At 38.0% G+C, this 22,819-nt stretch overlaps 2 pseudogenes; both read left to right on the plus strand.

The window, feature by feature from the left end:
- The first annotated feature begins 284 nt into the window (after positions 1–284).
- On the plus strand, positions 285–6,295 carry LOC121790037 (annotated as a pseudogene).
- A 13,489-nt stretch (positions 6,296–19,784) lies between these two features.
- Positions 19,785–22,528, plus strand: LOC121790039 (annotated as a pseudogene).
- The last annotated feature ends 291 nt before the right edge of the window (positions 22,529–22,819 follow it).

Consider the following 22,819-nt stretch of genomic DNA (forward strand, 5'->3'; position numbering starts at 1 on the left):
TGGACAGCTTTAATGGGTTTTGGAGATATGCCCAACAGTAGGAAAGCTGACCTTAAATTTAGTACTATGGTGAAATGAGGAAATATGTCGATATATACATATAGATAAGTTAAAGTATGCGTGTATTCACAGCGATCTACTTGTGAATTAATGATCTAATATAATAGCATTTCCCGACCTATTTTCTGGTGGAAACTCAATCTGCAGCGGATGTCATTTGACTACCCCTCTATATACATACACAGAGTGTGCTGGTTTAGAATTATCAACTATTCAAGTTCCTGGATTGTTTATTTTATGATTGATGGTTGATTTGTTCCCTTGGTGCAGGCTCACATACGAGTCCTCGAATCTTCACAAGAGAACATAAATCTTCTGCTTGTTGGTCTTGAGTATCTCATTAACATATCTTATGTCGATGATACTGAAGTTTTTAAGGTCCATTTATTCGTTTCCTTATGGTTTGAACTCTTTTCTCCAATATATGCCATCAACCAATTCTATCGCCATGCAGGTTTGCTTGGACTATTGGAACTCCTTAGTTTTGGAGCTGTTTGAAGCGCACCATAACTTGGACACTCCTGCTGGAAACATGGTGGGTTTCCATGTATTCTTAGAGTTTAATTCCTTATACTATACATGAGTTTTGCATGCAATCCCTTATAGCAAAAATGATTCTTCTAAATTTCCAGTCAGTTGGATTAGTTTGAGTTTAAAATCTGTTTGCCCTTATTGCAATTCACTCTAGGTGAACACATCATGATCTGAAAATTGTTGTCACTTGATATGCACATTCACAATTAGAGTAACCTTGTCTGGTGTGAGGCTGTAGATTGTTAGTTGCCCCTCCTTTTGTTCTAGCTCTGATTAATTTCTAATGTTGGGCGGTTGGGCCTAAACTTTGTATTAATTTAGCAGATGCCTATGCTTTCGGGTATGGTTGAAGGACTAGGCTCCCAACTCATGCAGAGGCGACAACTATATGCTGCCCCAATGTCGAAGTTAAGGCAACTAATGATATGCCGCATGGCAAAGCCTGAAGAAGTCCTCATTGTTGAGGATGAAAATGGGAATATAGTCCGTGAAACTATGAAAGATAATGATGTGCTTGTTCAGTATAAGGTTCTCTATATTGATCAAAACTTTGTAAATCTTGGATATTTTTGGAATCATATTGATGACATTCACTAATTAATTTGCAGATAATGAGGGAAACATTGATCTATTTGGCAAACCTTGATCACGAGGATACTGAAAAACAGGTAATTTTTATCTCCACTGCTCTATGCTTCTGTATTTGATATTTGAAGGGGTTCTTTAGTTGCTGTGCGAAGGTCTTTTATGGTCTGAGAGTGCAATAAAATCTCTAGCTACTGTCGTTACGAAGTTGTTCTTGCTTGCTTGTATGTTACTCCCTCCGTCCCTCTGGAGTAGAGGCGTTTCTTTTCGGCACGGGATTTAAGAAATTGTGTTAAAAGTGAGTTAAGTGAAGGAAGAAAAAAGTAGGAACTAGGAAAGGAAAAAGGTAGAGAGATAAAGAGAGAGTAAAGTAAGAGAGAAGAAAAGTTGGTGCTTTTTACCAAAATAGGAAATGACTCAGCTACAGCGGGACAACCAAAAAAGGAATACGACTCAGCTACAGAGGGACGGAGGGAGTACTTGTTAAAAAAAGTTTCTCTATTTTTGTTTGAATTTTTGATGATGGTTCTAGGTTATCATGATTTCTAGATTATCCAAATAATCAACAATTTTTATGCTTGATGTGTCAGATGCTCAGGAAACTGAGTAAACAACTAAATGGAGAGGATTGGACCTGGAACAATCTCAATACCTTGTGTTGGGCTATTGGATCTATTTCAGGGTCGATGGGAGAAGAGCAGGTAGGGATATTTAATTTCAATGTTCACTATCTGTGTAGTCCTGCCTTATGCGATATTCCCTATTTTTCTAATGGTAATTATGTTCTCGTAAGTATTGCACATTTGTTTCTGCTTGTATTCATCCACTTGAATATACTGTACTCCAAATCCCAATTGTTCAATTAGTTAGTTTTCACCCTTCTGTTTCTTCCACTAATGTTTGATATTTTTGCCATTTAACCTTTTCTTCCTATTATCACAGCGGTTTTAGATGTTTTATTAGAATTTTTGAGATCTAATCTCTACTTCAAATACTTATGCATATCGTTGATTTTGGGCAGGAGAATAGATTTTTGGTGATGGTCATTCGTGATTTATTGAATCTCTGTGAAGTCACCAAGGGGAAGGACAACAAAGCTGTCATTGCTAGTAATATCATGTGAGGATTAACCCCATTTTGCATTAATTATTTCATAATATCTTGTAATCACTTTGACTTTACATTTACTTGTCTCTGTGGAATGTGGAAAGGACTGGGAAATAATGTGAAGCTTTTTTGTATATCCTCTAATTTTTCTGATTGCCTGGTTTGCAGGTATGTGGTTGGGCAGTACCCTAGATTTTTAAGGGCACACTGGAAGTTTTTGAAAACTGTTGTGAACAAGTTGTTTGAGTTCATGCACGAAACTCATCCAGGAGTTCAGGTTAATTACATCATTGCATAGTTTTAGTAGTATTTTAGGTGTTCGCGTAATGTACAGCGTCCCTATATTTTCTCAGTATCCAATTGTCTTGCTATGCTGTGTACGAATTTTCGCTCTCCTTTGTTTTTAATGCCCACTAATTCTCTTACATCTGTCTTGTAATTTGTAGGACATGGCATGTGACACATTCTTAAAAATTGTTCAGAAGTGCAAGCGTAAATTTGTCCTTGTACAGGTTAGGTTCTTTGAGAATACATATATTTAGTTACTAACATGCTTAGGTGGTGATTGCTTTACAGGTCAGTAACTCCGTTTCCTTACCGTTCTGTGCAGGTTGGAGAGAACGAACCATTTGTTTCAGAACTTTTAACTACTCTTCCAGCGACCATTGCAGATCTTGAACCCCATCAGATCCATTCATTTTATGAATCTGTGAGTCAAACTATGTAACCAATTCCCTCCTTAGCTCTGACTACCTCACCCTCAATCGTGAATTCGTTACTGACGTTACATAAATTTTCTTTAGGTTGGCAATATGATTCAAGCAGAACCTGATCCTGACAAGAGGACTGAATATTTACGGAGGTTGATGGAGCTTCCTAACCAGGTAAGCTTCACTTTTCTTTGAGGATGAAAGCCTGTTGTGGTCGTTGAACCAGCCAGATGCTTCTTTCATCGTCATTGGTACTTATTTTAGTGCTTGTGTGGCATAAGATGTAGTTAACACATTCCGTTGCAGAAATGGGCTGAAATCATTGGCCAAGCACACCAGAATGTGGATTTCTTGAAAGACCCAGATGTTATAAGAGCAGTGCTTAATATATTACAGGTTTGATTTTTGAGCTTATTTCCAACTCAATCTTCACAATTCATCAAGCTTTTGCTTCTTACTATCTTGAAGTTCTATTGGACTTTACCATTTTGAATATGAGAACAAGGATTTGAAAAAATTCCTCGATACCCTTTCTCAAAGGTTTTGGTGCACTTTTGAAATTACATGTTTTGATTATCTAATGTATTTGCATAATTACTTTCACATTTTTTCATGTTCTATAACTAATTGTGTTGTTTTTCTGACAGACAAATACCTGTGTTGCAAGCTCCCTTGGAACATATTTCCTGACACAGATCACTCTAATTTTCTTGGATATGCTCAATGTGTACAGGTCAGTTGGGTTTTTGTGTTTTCTGAATAACACATTACACCTTCTGAGCACATGCCTATAAGTTGCACCTTTTCTCACTACGACCTCTTCTTGTCTGCCACAGAATGTACAGTGAGCTTATATCGACCAGTATTGCCCAAGGAGGGCCTTACGCTTCCAGAACATCTATTGTGAAACTTCTGCGGTACGTTCGATATTTTGAAGCCATTTGATTCTTAATAATCCAAATGTTAATATTTGATTCATTTATTTTCAACAGCTCTGTGAAGAGGGAAACCCTAAAGCTTATCGAGACATTTCTTGACAAAGCTGAAGATCAACCACATATTGGAAAACAGTTCGTGCCCCCAATGATGGATCCTGTGCTTGGTGATTATGCCCGAAACTTGCCCGATGCAAGGGAGTCGGAAGTTCTCTCTCTTTTTGCCACCATAAAAATAAGTATGCCTTCATATCTTTTGTAATTTTGTTTTCCTGTGTGCTATTCCTCATGGGTGGATTAATATTCTGAAGTTCTTGGATATTTAACTGCAGCAATTTATTTGTGATTTACTATGGCTTTTGCTTTTTTTCGTATAATGTCAACACCTTTTTTCTCTCTTAGGTATAAGGGGGCAATGCTTGAAGACGTTCCTAAGATTTTTGAAGCTGTTTTCCAGTGCACTCTAGAGGTTGGTGTATCTACTCATGAATTTTTTTTGGTTATTTTTGTGTCTATCTCGCAGCTCTTAGTTTAAGTGTGCAGAAAGTGTATTGTTCTGAATATTGGCTCACCCTATTTTTTATTGCAGATGATAACAAAGAATTTTGAAGACTATCCAGAGCATCGGCTGAAGTTCTTTTCACTTCTTCGAGCAATTGCTACACATTGTTTTCCTGCTTTGATTCGTCTGTCCAGTGAGGTGTGTATAATTTTGGTGCTTGATTTGCTCATAATGACACCTCCAGTCTGTTGCAACTTGTATTGCACATTCCGCTAAAGGGGCTTGGGTTTTATTGAATGATGTATGCTGCCTTCTTTATGCACTTAAAAATATACTAATGTTTTTGGGATATACAGCAACTGAAGCTTGTGATGGATTCAATCATTTGGGCTTTCCGTCACACTGAGCGTAACATTGCTGAAACTGGACTCAACCTTCTATTAGAGATGCTAAAAAACTTTCAGGTGCTCTTTTTCTTTCTTCTGTTTCACTGTTGAGGTAATCAGTAATTAATATTTGAAGTGCTTACTGTTTACATGGTTGGATTGGCAGTCATCCGAGTTCTGTAATCAGTTCTTCAGGACTTACTTTTTGACAATCGAACAAGAAATATTTGCTGTTTTGACGGACACATTTCATAAGCCAGGTTTTAAGTTGCATGTCTTGTGTTACAGCACCTATTCTGCCTGGTAATGTCACTTCCTGGTCATTCATTCCCCTACCCCCTGTTTCTCTGTTGACATTCTTACAGTAAAACCTGATGTTATCTAACATTCACAGGTTGAATCTGGTAGGTTGACTGAGCCTCTGTGGGATGTTGCCACTGTTCCATATCCTTATCCAAACAATGGCATGTTCATTCAGGAATACACAATTAAACTTTTGAGTACATCCTTCCCCAACATGACAGCTGCTGAGGTACTATTGTATATACGAACCACTGTATTGTATGGATGGCTTGACATATGCACTGTAATACTTTGTTTGGCTCTTTCAGGTGACACAATTTGTGAAAGGGCTTTTTGAGTCTAGAGCAGATTTGCCCTTGTTCAAAAACCATATAAGAGACTTCCTTGTGCAATCTAAAGAATTTTCAGCTCAGGTAAAGTGTTGCTCTAAGTTAATAACATGTGTTTGCACACACATTTGTGTCATAATGGTATCCCCTATCATGCTTCTTGTCACACTTCATGTTCTGTTGGGGATCTGGGGTGTGGTTTACTCCAGTGTTCCTTGGAGTAGAGTTGGTTTCGACTTGCATCGTGTTTCTCTTGGCTCATATCTGTTTCGTTTTTGGATTCTTAATTGTCAATTTGATATTTATGTGGTGGATGATGAACATTATTAGGATTACCCAGATTTATTGATCTTATTTCTGAATCAAATTACTAGAATTATAGAAGTATAGAATAATAAATGCTGCTTCAAACTTGAGAGTAACATCTGGTAAATACTGTAATCGTAGAACCATTTTTACTCTTTATGTTGCAGGATAACAAAGATCTTTATGCTGAGGAAGCTGCTGCCCAAAGAGAGAGAGAACGCCAACGCATGCTCTCGATACCTGGACTTATAGCTCCCAATGAGATACAAGATGAGATGGTCGACTCATAATTGCCAGATTTTGCAGACAAGGCAATTTTGAGGAATTTTTTAACTCAAAATATTAGGTTTAAACCCCCTCTCTCGTTCTAGAGCCGTACACTTCTAAAGCTTCCATCTATATTTTTTGCTCAATTTTATTCGTCTCCCAGAATATTTTCCGTGTGGAGTAGTGAAGCTGTGGAGGCCACAACCACAAGCTGCAATGCTTTGCTACTGAAGAAAACTAGGTGGTGGGTTGTGTAGAGTGTATTAGATTCTAATTTTAGGAAATGTAGGTTGTTATGCAGGACGATTTTGAGCAAGCTGATGTATACAAAATGAATGGGCTGTGTAGAAAAATCTTGTTTTTTGTTAATTTTTAGAACTATTGTTTGTTTCTCAACTTGTGATAGGTTTTCTTCTTCTATGACTATTTTTTCTTGAATGATTTGTAAGTTATTGGAGTTTAGATATTCTTTTGCTTAAGTTCTTGATGAGTTTAATTGGAGTTTTGACGAGATTCATTCTATTGTCAGCTATTTTGCTCTTTAGGGAGTGTTTGGTTAGTCTGTTAGGGCTCCTGACTCAGCCATTTCTTACCCTATCTGGTGTTTGGTTCGTCATATTTCGTTTCTTTATGGCCCGAGTTTTTGGCCCAAGCCTGGCAAAAAAACGCCATTTCTTGAGCTGCCCTAACTTCCCCTTCTCACCTCATTTCCCCAAATAACCCCAAGCCTGCGAATTTTCCCTTCAATTCGAATTTACGACATTTTCGCTCTTCCTTCTTCGCGTCGGAGAAGATTGACCCAAGGAGAAGCTCACTAATTCTGGCAAGGACGGCCATTTTTAGTTGACGAGGTTAGTTTTTTCTGAATTAGCTTCTGATGTGAACAGGTTTTCCCATTTTCCGAATATGTATGCGAGGGGAAATGCACCCAAAATTGAATTAGCTTTTCAGCATTGGATTATTTCACATAATACATACAACGCGCAGCGAAAATTGGAATTAATGCCCTTGTTACATGAATTTGCTGAAATTATTGGCATCAATTATTTTGATATGTTGAAATTTTGGAGAACCCTAGTTATATGAATTTGCACTTTGTTCTTTGTCCAATTCTGTGTGAATGTGTATTTTTCCAATTTTTGTTGTTTCATAGTTTATGTGGGAATATGATGAAGATGGATTCAATGTTGCACAAATTAAATTGATTGAATTTTTCATTCTTTTGTGCGAATGGTCGTGAATAAAGGAGTATCAGGTTATTGAAATCTTGAATTATTAGTCTAGATGCTAATTTTGTTGGGAGTAGATTTATGGACTTTGATTTCTTCCCCAATTATAGTATCAGGTTATTGAAATCTTGAATTATTAGTCTAGATGCTAATTTTGTTGGGAGTCGATTTATGGACTTTGATTTCTTCCCCAATTATCATAACTAAATTGTTTGAAATTTGTCAGAGTTTTCTTCAAAAACACGTTTACACAGCATGACATTTGGGAAAGCAAAGTCGGATTGAATTTCAACACCAATGCGACAACATTATTGAGTATTTGTGAGTATAAATCCATATCGAGCTTACCTCCTTCGGAAAAACGCGGTGCTTTGCTTTGATAAAGGGCTTCAGCCGATGAAGAGACAAGATGTGGCGACTTTGCACCCAAAATATGGTGAAACTTTCCGATTAGAATGTATTAGGTCTTTGGAGGATATTAGTGGAAATACAAAAAAAAAATCATGGGTAAAAATGTCTTTTCCATATCTCACTTTGTGGATCATGGATACCAAACAACGTATACCAAATATCAAGAAATAACAAATGTGGAACCAAACAACATATATCAAATATCAAGAAATGATCAATGTGGAAACAAACAACAGATGCAGTTTTGATAACTTAAGAAAGAGATTATCATTTCTTACTCCAAACCATTTCTTAAGAAATACAAACAATCCAACCAAATGAGCCCTTAAAGTTGATTCGTTTAGGCTGAACTAAATAAAATGGAATAATTTAATGATGGGGTTCTTAATCATCTCATTTTTAGTAGTTTTATTAGTTTTGGTTTGTTTATGTAATGGTAATATCTTGAACTTTGAAATACATTGAAGTTCGGAGATTTATATGGGCACTACAATCATCCACAATGTGTGAAATGGAGCATTCACGCATTGTAAACACATTTAACGAGTAAAGAGCAAATTTAGGCATCCAAGTACTAGTACTTGATGAACGAATAATGGTGTGTTTTAAAAAAATGTATTCCAATAAATGTGCCACTATCATTAGATAAAGTGGCCCACCAACTGTATAGTGCATAGGGCTGACAATTTTTGAACCGACACGATAATTCGACATGAATCCGCACGAAGTTAACCCGATACGAACACGCACGTTTAAGATTTGAGTCCTTATAGGGTCGACCCAATAAGAACCCGAAAATTTTGGGTTGGGTTGGGTCGGATTTGGGTCGGGTTGGGTTATCCGTTAAGAAAAAAAGTAGTTATTGTGATTATTTTTATTAATTAAAATAATATACTCCATCCGTCCCATAAAAATATGTGCACTTTTCATTTTCGTCCGTCCCACAAAAATATGTGAATTCCATTTTTGGAAATTATATCAATTTAATAATGTAGGTCCCACTATCCATTAACACTACTTTTAACTACTATTCTCCTTCTCTCTTACTTTACCATACAATTCTCCTCTCATCTCTTACTTTACCAATTTTGTCTTAATTCCTGTGCCATACTAATTGCCCATATTTTTATGGGACGCAGGAGTATTAAACTTTAATTTTAATTATTTGATTAATTAAAAATATTATACTTAAATTTTATTAGTAAAAATATGATTAATACTATTATTAATTATTTTTCATAATAAAAATATATTACTCCATACTTAAATTTTATTAAAAATAATTATTTTAATTATTTTAACTTTATTATATAGATTTAATTTTAATATACTTTAATTTATACTTAACTTTTATTATCGTGTAATATCAAATTTTAATTATATAATATCATGTTTCGGTCGTTATCGTGTACCGTCAAGCTATATTTGGATGACACGAAATCTGCACGAGTCCGATACGAATCTGTTGGGTTGTGATCAGATAAGAACATGATGATTTCGGGTTGGATTGGGTCGATATTGGATTGACCTGATAGCGACCCAATCCGCACGATTTGTGCATATCAAACATAAAATTGGTGTGAATTGCTTGCCAACAGATTCTACAACACAAAACTCGACATTCCAATTCCTGACTTTGTTTTAGAAAGGTAATGAATTTAACTATTGGTTCGTTTTTGATGTGTTATCGATGTCTCAAGGGACACAGAGTAATATTTGTGCTAGTTAAGAACATCCACATCCATGCTCTAGCTAAAGTGCATGGATGTGGATCTGAACCCATATTTATTTATTTTTAATTCTCTCCTCTTTCGCAAGAGCACAAAACCCACATCCATGCTCTTACACTACTCAACGGTCCCTCCACGCTATTATTCAATTTAAATACTTTAATTACTAAAAACATTTCCACAATATTAAAATGCATTAAAAATACCTGACTCAACTTATTTTAACACAAATAATACACGCAAGTGTACGGGGCTAGTGCAACAATTAGTAAGCAAGAGTATTGTATCTCATACAGACAAATTTGTACCAACTTAACTATCACGAACAAAAATCAACTACTATTTAGACAATCAGAAAAAGCTTTGGTTTGTTCCAACAACTAATAAAAACATATAATAAGCAAGTAAACAAATGAGAACAAGTAAACAGGATGTGAAAAGATAATATGGAGAAAATTGTAAAACTCAAGGATCCGATGCACAATTCCAAGCTCTTATCTAATTTATTTGCCTTATCTTTTGGTATCCCTAGCGTTATTAAGTCGATCACAATTATAGATTAAACCCCCATCCCGAGGTGAGAAACCTGTAGACTAGGAGCTAGAATTGAAGTCCCCTTCTAATCCTAAACCCCTAACTCCCAAAAGCACGACGAGATCAAAGACCTCACTCAAAACCTCAACTCTCCCTAGTTCTATTGTATTAAGGTGTGAATTATTCTTATTTCCAGATTAATTATTTCATCTCCCGATTAATCTAATTAATCCTACACAATCAAGTGGTGCTCAAACAATTGAAAGGAATAAACCCAAGAATAATCAAACAACTACAAGAGCAAGATAAGAACAAAATCAATTGGATAAAAACTATATGAAATTAGTGCATCATCACCATGAATTCTACAAAAAAGGTTTAGCTACTCTTGTTCATAGAGAAAACCAAGTTTAACACAAAGTATTCCATAAAAAACATGACATATAGATACTAAGAACTCCTGTGGAACGAATCTATGGAGTGAAGCTTCAATTTTTCGATGTAGAATCTTCAATCTTCAATTCTCTTTCTAAGGTGTTCTTGGGGTGTGTGTGTGAGTGTAGGAGGCGGTAGGTGTCGAATAGATTGAACCCTAGGCGTTTTTCCCTTTAATCCCCCATCAAAAATCGTGTTTTTAGCAAAAGAATACGCTAAAACAACGTACCCGGCCGGGTGGAATTAACAAGTAATAATTCACTCGGCCACGTGGAATTTTCTGGACAGCGTAGTGTTTGTAAAACAACCATAACTTCTTCTACGAGACTCCGATTGAGGCTTTTAAGATACCCACACGAAGCTCTTTCGAAGCAAAAGAGAATGGTATGCAATAAGGACTAACTGGACTTCAAAATCTCTGGTAAATTTGTTTCCAGCCAAGGCTACTGCACATCAACATATTTTGTACCCAATTCTACACATTCTTAACAAAATGGTCAACATACCAACATAATAGAGAAGTAGATATAAACACGCCCAATAATAGAAGAAATATGATAAAATTCATACAAAACCACCCTCTAAAACCATGTAAAATCCAAGTATGTCAATACCCGAAATACTATGACAAATTACTAAAAAATTAAAAATTACATCCGTGAAAATTGATGAAATGGGGAGGGGAGGGTATTTATTGATGAAAATGTGAATTTTGAGGTAAAAATAATGAAAAAATAAATTAAAAGTGGGAAAAAATGGATATATTTTATTGGGACGTGAGATTTTTTTTAATTAAATTTGAATTTTTCATATTTTCTGATTTTTTTTAAGAAAATGAAAAAATGCTAATGGCATTGCCGTTGGCCAATCACGTGACGCCAAGTCGGCGTGCTAGTCGGCACGACGCTGCTCTTCGGCAAGAGCACGTCCGTGCCACCGGCAAGAGCACATCGGCGAGCACGCGTCTCGCCACACCAACGGCACGACGGCTGCTCATTCCAACGAGCATGGATGCGCATGCTCTAAAGGTCAAGGTTATGAATTTAACTATTGGTTCGTTTCCTAATAAGACTAGCAAAAAAACTGGAGATAAAATTATAAAAAATAAGATAAAAAAACAGGGATTGTTAAGCAAACTAGAACAATGAATTTTATATTGGCTAAGATGGACTTAGATGGAGTATTAGAGAAGTAGACATATCCTAGTAATTACAATTTACAATATTTTTATATTTAAGAGTGAACTACATAAATGGTACCTGATTTTTCACTTTCGCACATAAATAGTACCTGATCTTTGTTTTATATCGTTTTTAGTACCCAGTGACAAAAATAACCATATGTACCAAATATGTGATTTTTTTTGTTATAGAGGATATTTTTGAAAATTTCAATTAAATAGTACCAAACATGTGATTTTTTTCTTTCTTTCTTATTTCTTTTTTTCTTCTTTAGTTCTATTTTTTTTTTAGTATTTTATCTTCATTTCTTCTTTCTTTTTTTCTCCTTAATTTATATTTACTCTTTTTTCTTTTTCTATTCTTTTTCTTTTTTATTTTTAGTATTTTATACATGCATTCTAATTGCATTCTCAATATAGAATAAGCACAAAACACATAATTAAATTAATTATTTAAACTAATTAAATCAATTGAATATTTTTAATTAAATTATTTTATACTCATCTTAGGGTTGAAACACCTAACTAAAAATATTTAATTGTTTATATTATTATTCACAATTTTTAATTATTATTTAGACTATACTGATTAGTTATTAATTTAATATATATAATAATAATAATAATAATAATAAAAATAATAATGCCAATATTAGTTATTATTATATACTTATATTATTCAATATTTAAATAATTATATTATAATGATTTATTAATTATACTAGTTTTTAGTATTGTATTAATAATATAATAATTAAATATAATTATGACTATACTTTTAATTAAGTATATTTGAATGATATTAAAAAAAATATATAAGTTATTAATTTATAACATCACAATAATAATATTAATATCCATTAATAATAATAGTATAAGGAGGGAAGAGAATGAGAGAATATATTATAATATCACTTTTGGTACTAATTTTTTTATGCCCAAAATATTCTTAATGACACAAATAAGAAATTGTATTTGTATAGAGGACATTTTGGGGTGAAAATTGCATCAGATACCAAAAATGTGATTAATAGGTAAAAAAATGATTAAAAATAAAGATCACGTACCATTTATGTGCGAAAGTGAAAGATCTAGTACCATTTATGTAGTTCACTCTATATTTAATAACAATAATAATAATGATAATAATGGTAATAATAATAATAATAGTAATAATGATAATAATAATAATACTCCATCCGTCCCAACTTAATTGTCACTCTTGGAGTGGGCACGGATGATGCACTATTTTTTAGCACTACAACTACTTGCAAGTATACAAGGTAGAAATTGTATAGCTAAAGGTCAGTACCGGGATATCGAATACATGGAATATAATTGCAACTGACTATCATGTACTAAGCATCATATACTATCTAGAGAAACAAGAGTTTTGGTTTAACTAAGTAAAAATAAATAAAGCAATTGAAATAAAGCACGTAAATTAGGCAAAGAGTGTAATTCTTAGGATAGAGCTTTCAAAAGTCTCCACTCTCAGTTAACAGTGTCGTTTTAAGGGAAGCTAATTATAGTTTCTACTAAGCCGATCTAACTCGCCAACCTCCTCTCACGATTATGTAGCAAGTCTATTAAATCATCACATAATTTGTCACTCAAACGTGAAGCAATTATCCAGAACTTAAAAAAAACGAAGTAAGAACAAAATGAATATTAAATAGAAAAACTGAATTGTATAACCAATAAAACTTACTAACACATCCCAAGAATTCTTATAGTTTAACTACTCATAGACAAATAGCAAAAACTACAAATTAAATAACAAAACATAAAGAAAAAGCAAACAAAAACCAATGATGAATTGTTGTGCAATCTTTAGTCTTCTCTTGCCTTACTCCAATTTCCAAGAATGGTGATGGAATGATGGATGGAGGAATTAGTGTTGGAGAATGGAGGGAGGAGCCATGAATGCTCCCTTTTGGGGGCTATGAATTGGTGAATATTATGAATTAGGTTATGAGATATATATAGGCTTAAAAATGGTTTAAACGGTAAAAAGGTGTCCTCCAAGTAATAGGAAATATGGAATTTTTGTGTCCCATAGGTTAAGGAAAAGAATTGGCTTTACAAGGTAATGTCTTCTTTCCTTCTTTGAATTTCTGCCTAAATTCTGCATTTGACAGCTTTGCGCGACCTTCGTAGAATGGCCATAACTTTCTCCACAGAACTCCGATTGAGATGATCTTTAATACCAACGCGAAGCTCTTTCGAAGACGGAGAGACTGACATGTAGAATGTCCTAGTCGGACTGCAGAATCGCTGGAAAAAATGAGTTTGAACATAGGCTATCATGCGCGACCGGGCCCAGAGGGCCGCTGGACAACTCCCTGGACTCGTTACAGCGACCGCTGGGTTGCGCTTCAGTTCCAGCTTCCAGAGTTTGACATTTTTATGCCCTTTTTCAGTTCTATTTTGCACATTTCTCAAAACACATAAAAATACCAAAATGGATAAAATATGCAAATAATGGACATGTAGTGCAACTTTGACGCTCAAAACGGATCAAATAATGGCCTTAAAACAGTGCAAAATCCGAGCGTATCAACGAGTATGAATAAATGTAAAGAAAAGTTGGCTGGAAAAGTTAGTGGAATGTGGGACCCACTTTTTATATTGATTTTATAATAAATGTGAGTAGAGTGAGTTAGTGCAATGTTAGACCTACTTACCATTTATGGTAAAAATGAAGTGTGGCAATTAAATTGGGACGAACCGAAATGGAAAAGAGTGACAATTAAGTTGAGACGGAGGGAGTAATAAAATTAATAATGATGATGATGATAATAATAAGTTGGTACCGCCAGTGATATTTATTTTGTTTAGATACCGCAAAGGTGAGACGCTACAAGTCTAGGGCCTAATTAGGCAGTTCACTCAATCTAAATAGAGTACGTCCATCCGCAACGCTATCTCTTATCCGTCTCTTAACCGTCTCATCTCTTCACTATTCATGGGCCCCACTGTACTTTTCATCTCATCTCTTAACTAAGAGACAACACCTGCAATCAACCATCTCTTAACCGTCTCTTAACCATCTCATCCCTTAACTATTCATTCAATTTCATTTTTTATTTTTTTTCCAATAAATTCAATTAATAAAAAATACACTTTATTAAATAAAATAAAAATACAACTTAAAATTCAAAAAAATAAAAATTACATAATTTAAAATACAATTTTATAGAAATTAAAAAAACTACTCCGCCGGCGAATCATCCCCCGAAGGCGGTGGCGGTGCACTCAAGCTACCTGGAGGCAGAATACCAATTTGTCTTGCCATATACTCAATTCCGGCAAGATGGGCTTGATATTGTGGAGGCGTCATGCGGGAAGTTTACGCCATCGTGGCGGTCAAATACATGAATGTTTGAGCTCGAGACCGAGCCCGAGCCCGCCTGGCTTGATTCGCCTCGGCCTCTCCTCCCTCTAGCCGCCTTCGCCGCCTTGATCCTTTGCGGCCGACGATGCCCACGGGAGGAGCCCCCTGCATCGGTGGCCGTGCCCTCAACCTCTTGTGAGGCGCTGCCTGACCCGCCCTCACTAGATGAGTATTGGCCACCCGCCGTGTGTTTCGTGCGCTTCGAGTTCGAGCCCTGGCTGGACTGGACACCGCCGGCCCACCTTTCAACGTCTTTGACGGCCTTCCAAATATCGACATGTTTGAATTCATTGCCGTTGTCGTCAAAGAAGACTCACAAAGCCGCTCTCACAATGTCGGCTCCACTAGCTCCGCTTTGGTATTGAGCTGCTTCATTCTTGTAGATGCCGCAAAATTTTTTGACATCTCTGTCGATGCGGTCAAAATGACTGCGGAGCATCTTCAGGGTGCGGCGGCGGGACCGAGCCGGCTTGTTCTCGTTGTAGGCGGCGGTGACCTTTTCCCAAAAACACTTGCGGGTTTGTTGATTCCCGACGATGGGATCGTACGAGACGCTGACCCAAGCGTTGAACAGAGTCATCGTGTCCGCCCGGCTGTATGGATGACGACCTATATCCTCTTCCTCCTCGGCCGCCTCCTTCTCTTCCTCCACGGCGTCGAATGCGTTACCCCTGGAGCTTCCACCGCCGCGTCCTCCTTCCGGATTGGGTTCATCCGAAAAATCCTCCCTAATTTGGGATAATCCCTGTGATTGCTCATACCTCGGGGCGGAGGGATGAGAGTATGTATCCACATCAAAATATGGTGGTTGGTACGCCGGCGGCGTCGACGAGTCTTGGGTGCCCGGCGTCGACGAACCGGAACCGGCAGCACCCAAGACATTGTACATGCCCCCCCAGTCGCCAAACGCGTTCAAGTCATATCCGCCGGAGCCGCCTTCGTTTCCCTTCGCCGGACATTTTTGAGATGAAAATTGGAGATGTGAGATGAAAATTCGAGAGTAAAGAGAGATGATTTGAGAAGAATAGATGTGTGTTTGTGTGTTTAAAATGAGGATGGAAGAGGAGTATTTATAGAGTAAAAATAGGAAATACCGTTGAAAACGGTAAAAAACGGTAACATTACCGTTTATATTTTTAATTTTTTTTACTTAAAATCGAATTTAAAAAAAAACGATTTATTGCGTCAGCGTGACGATGCCCACTCGCGGGCCGGCGAGTGGGCGTCACGCCTAGCGCCAACGTGCCAGCCGTCCTCCGGGATGAGACACCCGCCGAGACGAGACCGAGACGCATTCATGCAACGCCGTCTCGCTGCCGTCTCGTCTCTCCGAGATGAGATAGAGACTGCAACGAGACGCGTTGCGGATGCTCTAACGTTTAAAGAGATTGGGATGCAGCAATAGTCCATTTGACGCTTATGCATGAATCAAAGTGGGGTGGACGAGGTACCGGCGGATAGGGGGCGAGGACGGGGCGGTGGGGGATAGGCGCGCCAGTCAATAGTGGGGCGGCGGTCGGCGCGCCTTAGACCCCTCGAATTTTATTTTTTTATTTTTTATTTTTTCGAAAATTTCTCCTATAAATACCATTCCTCCACCATCCATTTACACCATTTTCACACACTCTCCCTTCATTCACTATCTACACTTTCACTCTCTAAAAATGCACGGTGGAGACGACGAATCACCCGGCTCGCACGAATCGGGATATGGCGGCAATCCTTCCCAGGCGTCGGGATATGGCGGCTATCCTTCTCAGCAGTCGGGATATGGCGGCTCTTCGTCCCAGCCATGGAGCTGGAATCAATCTCCCCCGCCGTGGGCATCGAGTCCAACTCCTCCACCATCTCAGCGGTGGAGGTCTTCGAGTCCAACACCCCAACCTTTGCCGAGGAATCTGAGCCGCTCAGAGTTGGAGATTACAGACCCAACCTCGACCCCTTTCCAATCCAGCAGCTCTCCTTTCACTCAGGCAGATCAAGACGCACTGGATACGATGTTCAATCTGCTTAATTCCGGCGTACCGGATACGCCCGTTGCAACAAGAGGCGGGGGGTCCGGTGGCGGATCAGGGAATGTCAGCGGAGCCGGCGGATCGGGCAGCGGCGTTGGGTCTGCGACTGGCGGAGCTTCCAGTGGCTCAGTTCCAGCCAGACGGCAAAAGGCCATGCACTACACCAAAGAGGAGTCCGTTGATGTGGCGAGGGCGTGGGATGCCGCCACATCCGACCCCATAGTGGGCACCGATCAGAACGAGGTGAGCTTTTGGAAGCACGTCGTAGCGGCGTACAACGAGTTTAAACCTCGCGGTGCCAAATCGCGTGAGGCGGAACAACTTCGCAAGAAGTGGTCTAGGATTCTGCCTCCCACCCGGCGGTTCGCGGGCATATACCAGAACAACCTGCTCCATGCGAAGAGTGGCCGAAGCGAGGCTGACGTGAAAACACTTTCGATGAGCCAATACTACACGCTGAGCCATCCGACTCAACTTTATTTTACCCAATTAATACCTGCAAGTGTACGGGGTTATTGTAGCATTTAACAAGCAAGAGTATATCGTATCCCATAGAGACAATTAAGTGTAAACCTAAGTACCACGAACAAATTTCAACTACTATCCAGACAATCAGGAAATTTTATTTGAAACTACCAACTACTAAAAGCATATAAATTCAGAGATTAAATTAAAACACTTAAACAAGAAAACAATTAAGCAAGTTGTATAAGATGATGGAGAAATATGCAGAATTTTGGGATCCGATGCGCAACTCATAGTCTAACCCAATTGAAATAGATTTACCATTTAAAGTCTCCAGAATTGTTGAATCAATCACGATTGTAGATTAAACCCCCTCCCGAGGTGAGAAATCCGTAGATTAGGTGTAATAATTGAAGTCCCCTTCTAATTCTTAGACCTAACTCCTAACAGTTTGATTAGATTAATGATCCCACACAAAATCTCAACTCTCCCGAGTTCTATTGAATTAAGGTGTGAATTATTCCTCTTTCAAGATTAAATATTTAATATCCCGATTACTCTAAGAAACCCTAACACTCCAATTGGTGATCAAGCAATTGATAGGAAAAAACACAAGAATAGTTCAAACAATTGCAAGAGCAAGATAAACCGAAGTCAATTGGATTAAAACTATGAATCAATGCATCTTCACCAAGAATTCTACATGAAAGGTGCTTAGCTACTCATGTTCATGGTAGAAACAAACCAAAACTAAGAAAAATAATGGAATTCATGATACGAATTACAATTGGCGGAGGAATTGAAATTTGAATCTTCAATCGTCTTCCAAGAGTTCTTCGGAGAGAGGGAGAATGTGTGCTTGGCGGTAAGTGTAGAATAGATTGAACCCTAGGCCTTTTCTCCTTTTAATCCCCCATAAAAAATCGCGTTTTTGGCATAAAAATACGCCAAAATAACGTACCCGGCCGGGTGAAATTATAAAGGGTAAAAATCACCCGACCGGGTGATGATTTTTGACCAGTTTCTGACCTTCCAGCTCTCAATTTGCGATACCCGGCCGGGTGGAATTATAGGGTAACAATTCACCCGGCCGCGTGAGATTTCCTAGACAGCGCAGTGCTTATAAAATGGCCATAACTTCTTCTACAGAGCTTCGATTTAGGTGTTTAAGATAGCCACGCGAAGCTCTTTCGAAGACGAAGAGAATGATATGCATTGGGGGTTGATTGGAATTTAAAATCTCCAGTAAAATTGTCTCAAACCAAGGCTGCTGCACATCTACCTATTTTGCACCTTTTTCTACACATTCTTAACAAAATGGTCAATATACCAACATAATAGAGAAGTAGATATAAACACGCCTAATAATAGACGATATATGATCAAGTAAGTCACCATCTAAAAACCATGTAAAACCCAAGTAAGTCACCATCCCAAGTTCACAATGTGGGAGGAGTATCTAGTTCTCGAGGACTGCTCGAAATTCAAGGCCGTCTTGTGTGCAAGAGAAGGCTCCGGCGCCGAAGCGGACAAGACACAACATTGGCGGGGACTACAGCAGCAGTAGCGGCTAGCAATCGTTCGACCTGAACGAAGAGCAAGCCGAAGAGCCCTCCGCTACACACTCTAGGCGCCCGCCCTCTGGGACAACATGCCTCTATCCGACGCGCTAGAGAAGCTGGCGGTTCCTCCCGCCGATCGTCGGCAGCGTCTGGATCGCGCGCCCCGCAGCCCGCGCGTATACCGCCGTTAAGAGCAAGCGAGGTCTTGAGGGATAACGTATATGTGCAGCTGACACACGAATTTCATGAAGTCTGCAGCAAATACGAGGCCGCAACCGACCCGTACATCAAGAAAATATACTCCGACCTCATACGTCGGCTCCAGCACCGTCTGCGCTTGGCTGATGATGGTCCTGAGGCAGCGGCGGCCGGCGACAGCGAGGGAGACAGAGAAGAGGAGGAGGAATCGGACTCCGCCACCGATTAGACGGTGGCGGCGTTTTTATTTGTATTTTTTTGGACATTCGTTGTATAATTTTACCTTTGCCAATACAACGAATATTCGATCCCAATTACCTTATTTTAAAATTATTTCAATTCAGCTGATTTAAAAATGAAATGAAAAAACTAAAATGAAATTTGGTTATAAAATTTTGGGGCTATTGAAAGTGTCCGCCTATAGTGGCGGAAATAAAAAATTGGGGCTGTGGATAAAAAATTGGGGTTGTGGAAAAAAAAAACAGGGGGCGAGACTATTGGGGAAGGCGGAATGCTCTAAATGCGCATAATGTCGCTGGGCAAATATGTCAAATCTTATAAATTTGCTCTGGCATTAAGAAAATTCCAGTGCCATTATAATTTCTCAGGTAAAGTGACTCATGAGTTGTAGCGATCCCTCTCTACAGTTAGCTCTGTAAACTAACGAAGAAATGTACAATTCGTGCAATCCGCTGTCGGCACCAGCCCTCACTTCTTTACCTCCGATTCCACGTCAGTTCTCCTCACTGGTAATCTATCGCTTTGCACTTTCTCGAGTTTCATGTGATTGATAAATTGCGTTTCGTTTGTTGCGATTCTGTTTGTGACGAATGTTGTTCCTACGCAAAAAAAAAGAAAAAAAAAATCCATTTTTCTGCTTAATTGCTGAATCTGGAACGGAGCTACCTGTGATCGCAACCTCAGTCGATTTTTACGGAATTTAGCGGCGGAAGTTACTCGTGATTTGATGAGGGTTTACGGATGGGGGGAGTTGTTGAAGTACTTCTTAAGTTTCGTGTTACTATGAATGGATTCTCGTTGAAATTAACAGTAATTAGATGTATTGATGTAGGTTGATAGTTCAAGGAGCTGATGAGGGATCAGTTTCTCTTCATATGCAGAATGAATGTTTTAGCATTTTTTATTTAACTCTTTATTTTGGGTTTCGCATATAGATTTTTCGTTTCTGCTGTGAGGAAATTGTCATGGTGATACAATTCTGTAACTAACATGAAATGCTGGCAGATATTGTATTAGCTAGACAAAGGTAGTACTAAAATTTTGATCTATGATGAACCAAGTTCTGATTTTTATTAATGTAGGAGTAATATTTTAAATTGTGTTCCTTAAAGGTATTCTCGAATTCATTTGACAGGCCTCGATTAGTAGTTGGTGCGTTTCTAAGCAACCTTTTGGACTCATAGTTGATTCTCGAAAATTACAAGCAAATAGCAGAACTACTTCCTTATCCAGTACTATAGCACATGGAAAGGTATGATGTCAATTTTTATATTTATATTTTTTTCTTACTGTAAACAGTGGTAAGATATACTATTAATGATCCAAAAGAATTTACTAGTAATAAGTGGATCATGCACTTTTGGTGGTCTTTAGATCAGTTTATAAAAAGATGTACTTGGGGATGTTATGCTTTTCAAATGCACCCTTCAGTTTATATTTCTATCTTTCTATATATTGAGAATTTTTTCTTTCTCACCTTCTCATTAGGTCAACATGTCTTCTGCCTTTGAAGTTATAACTGATAACAGTTCGGCTGTAGTAGAGATGGAAGAAGCTGCTGAAAACATAGCGATTTTTAGTTTAGATCCATCCTTGGAAGCTTATAAAGATCACTTCAAATACAGAATAAGGACTTTTAGGGATCAGAAAGGGCTCATCGAGAAACATGAGGGAAGCCTTGAGGAATTTGCACAAGGTCACAGTTACCAGTGAAATTGTTATTTTACTGTTATGGTGCTACCCTTTTTGTGCAATGGAAACTGACATACTGTTATAGCCCTTTCCTACTTTACGAGATCAAAGTATTCCATTTGTACAGATCCGTGAATATCGAGAAACATGAGGGAAGCCTTGAGGAATTTGCACAAGGTCACAGTTACCAGTGAAATTGTTATTTTACTGTTATGGTGCTACCCTTTTTGTGCAATTGAAACTGAAATACTGTTATAGCCCTTTGCTACTTTACGAGATCAAAGTATTCCATTTGTACAGATCCGTGAATAATAAAAAAGTGGCTTTTTTGTAATGTGAACGTTTACATTTCAGGTTATTTATGGTTTGGATTTAATCATGAAGAAGGTTGCATTGTGTACCGTGAATGGGCACCTGCTGCACAGTGAGTTTGTTAAGCCCATAGATATATTGATGCTTTTCACCATACCAGAAGCACCTAGAATATATGAAGCGCATGTTGGAATGAGTAGTTCAGAACCCCGTGTCAATACATATTGGGAGTTCGCTGATGATGTTTTGCCTCGCATTAGAGCAAACAACTATAACACAGTTCAGTTGATAGCTTTAATGGAGCACTCCTACTCTGCATCATTTGGGTATCATGTTACAAACTTTTTTGCTGTGAGCAGCCATTCCGGTACCCCAGAAGACCTTAAGTACTTAATTGATAAGGCGCATAGCTTAGGTCTTCGAGTATTGATGGATGTGGTTCACAGCCATGCAAGTAACAATATCACTGATGGCCTTAATGGTTTTGATGTTGGGCAAAGCTCTCAAGATTCTTACTTTCACACCGGAGCTCGCGGATATCACAATTTATGGGATAGCAGGCTATTCAATTATGCAAATTGGGAAGTTCTTCGATTCCTCCTCTCCAATCTGAGGTGGTGGCTTGATGAGTTTAAGTTTGATGGATTTCGATTTGATGGGGTAACCTCAATGTTATATCATCATCATGGAATAAACATGGGATTCTCTGGAGACTACAATGAGTACTTCAGTGAAGCAACAGATGTTGATGCTGTGGTTTATATGATCTTGGCTAATAATCTGATACACAGCATTTTGCCTGATGCAACTGTAGTTGCTGAAGATGTTTCTGGCATGCCTGGACTTGGCCGGCCTGTCTCTGAAGGTGGAATTGGTTTTGACTATCGCTTAGCCATGGCCATTCCAGACAAGTGGATTGACTACTTAAAGAATAAGAAGGATGAAAATGGTCAATGAGTGAAATATCATGGAGTTTGACAAATAGGCGATACACTGAAAACTGTATAGCTTATGCTGAGAGCCATGATCAGGTGATTATAACATAACCATTTTTAAACTTAATTTTATATCCCATATTTATCATTCTGGCATATACTTGCACAAAAAATCTCAATCTTTTCAATACTACCTTACTGCCCTTGTTAGATATGCTCTTGAGTTTCTTTCCATCTATTTTCAATTCAGTTTCATGTATTTATAATGCCATTGGCTTGTGTAATGAGTAGGTATTGTTTGTGACAAAACAACTGCATTTCTTTTGATGGATAAAGATATGTATACTGGTATGTCCTGTTTGAACAATGCATCTCCAGTAATTGAGCGTGGAATTGCCCTTCACAAGGTAATTCAGTAGTCTTGTACAATTATATTTTTGTTTTTGTTTGTCCCGTGAAG

This window comes from Salvia splendens, unplaced genomic scaffold, assembly GCF_004379255.2.
Source record: "Salvia splendens isolate huo1 unplaced genomic scaffold, SspV2 ctg394, whole genome shotgun sequence".
NCBI lineage: Eukaryota > Viridiplantae > Streptophyta > Magnoliopsida > Lamiales > Lamiaceae > Salvia > Salvia splendens.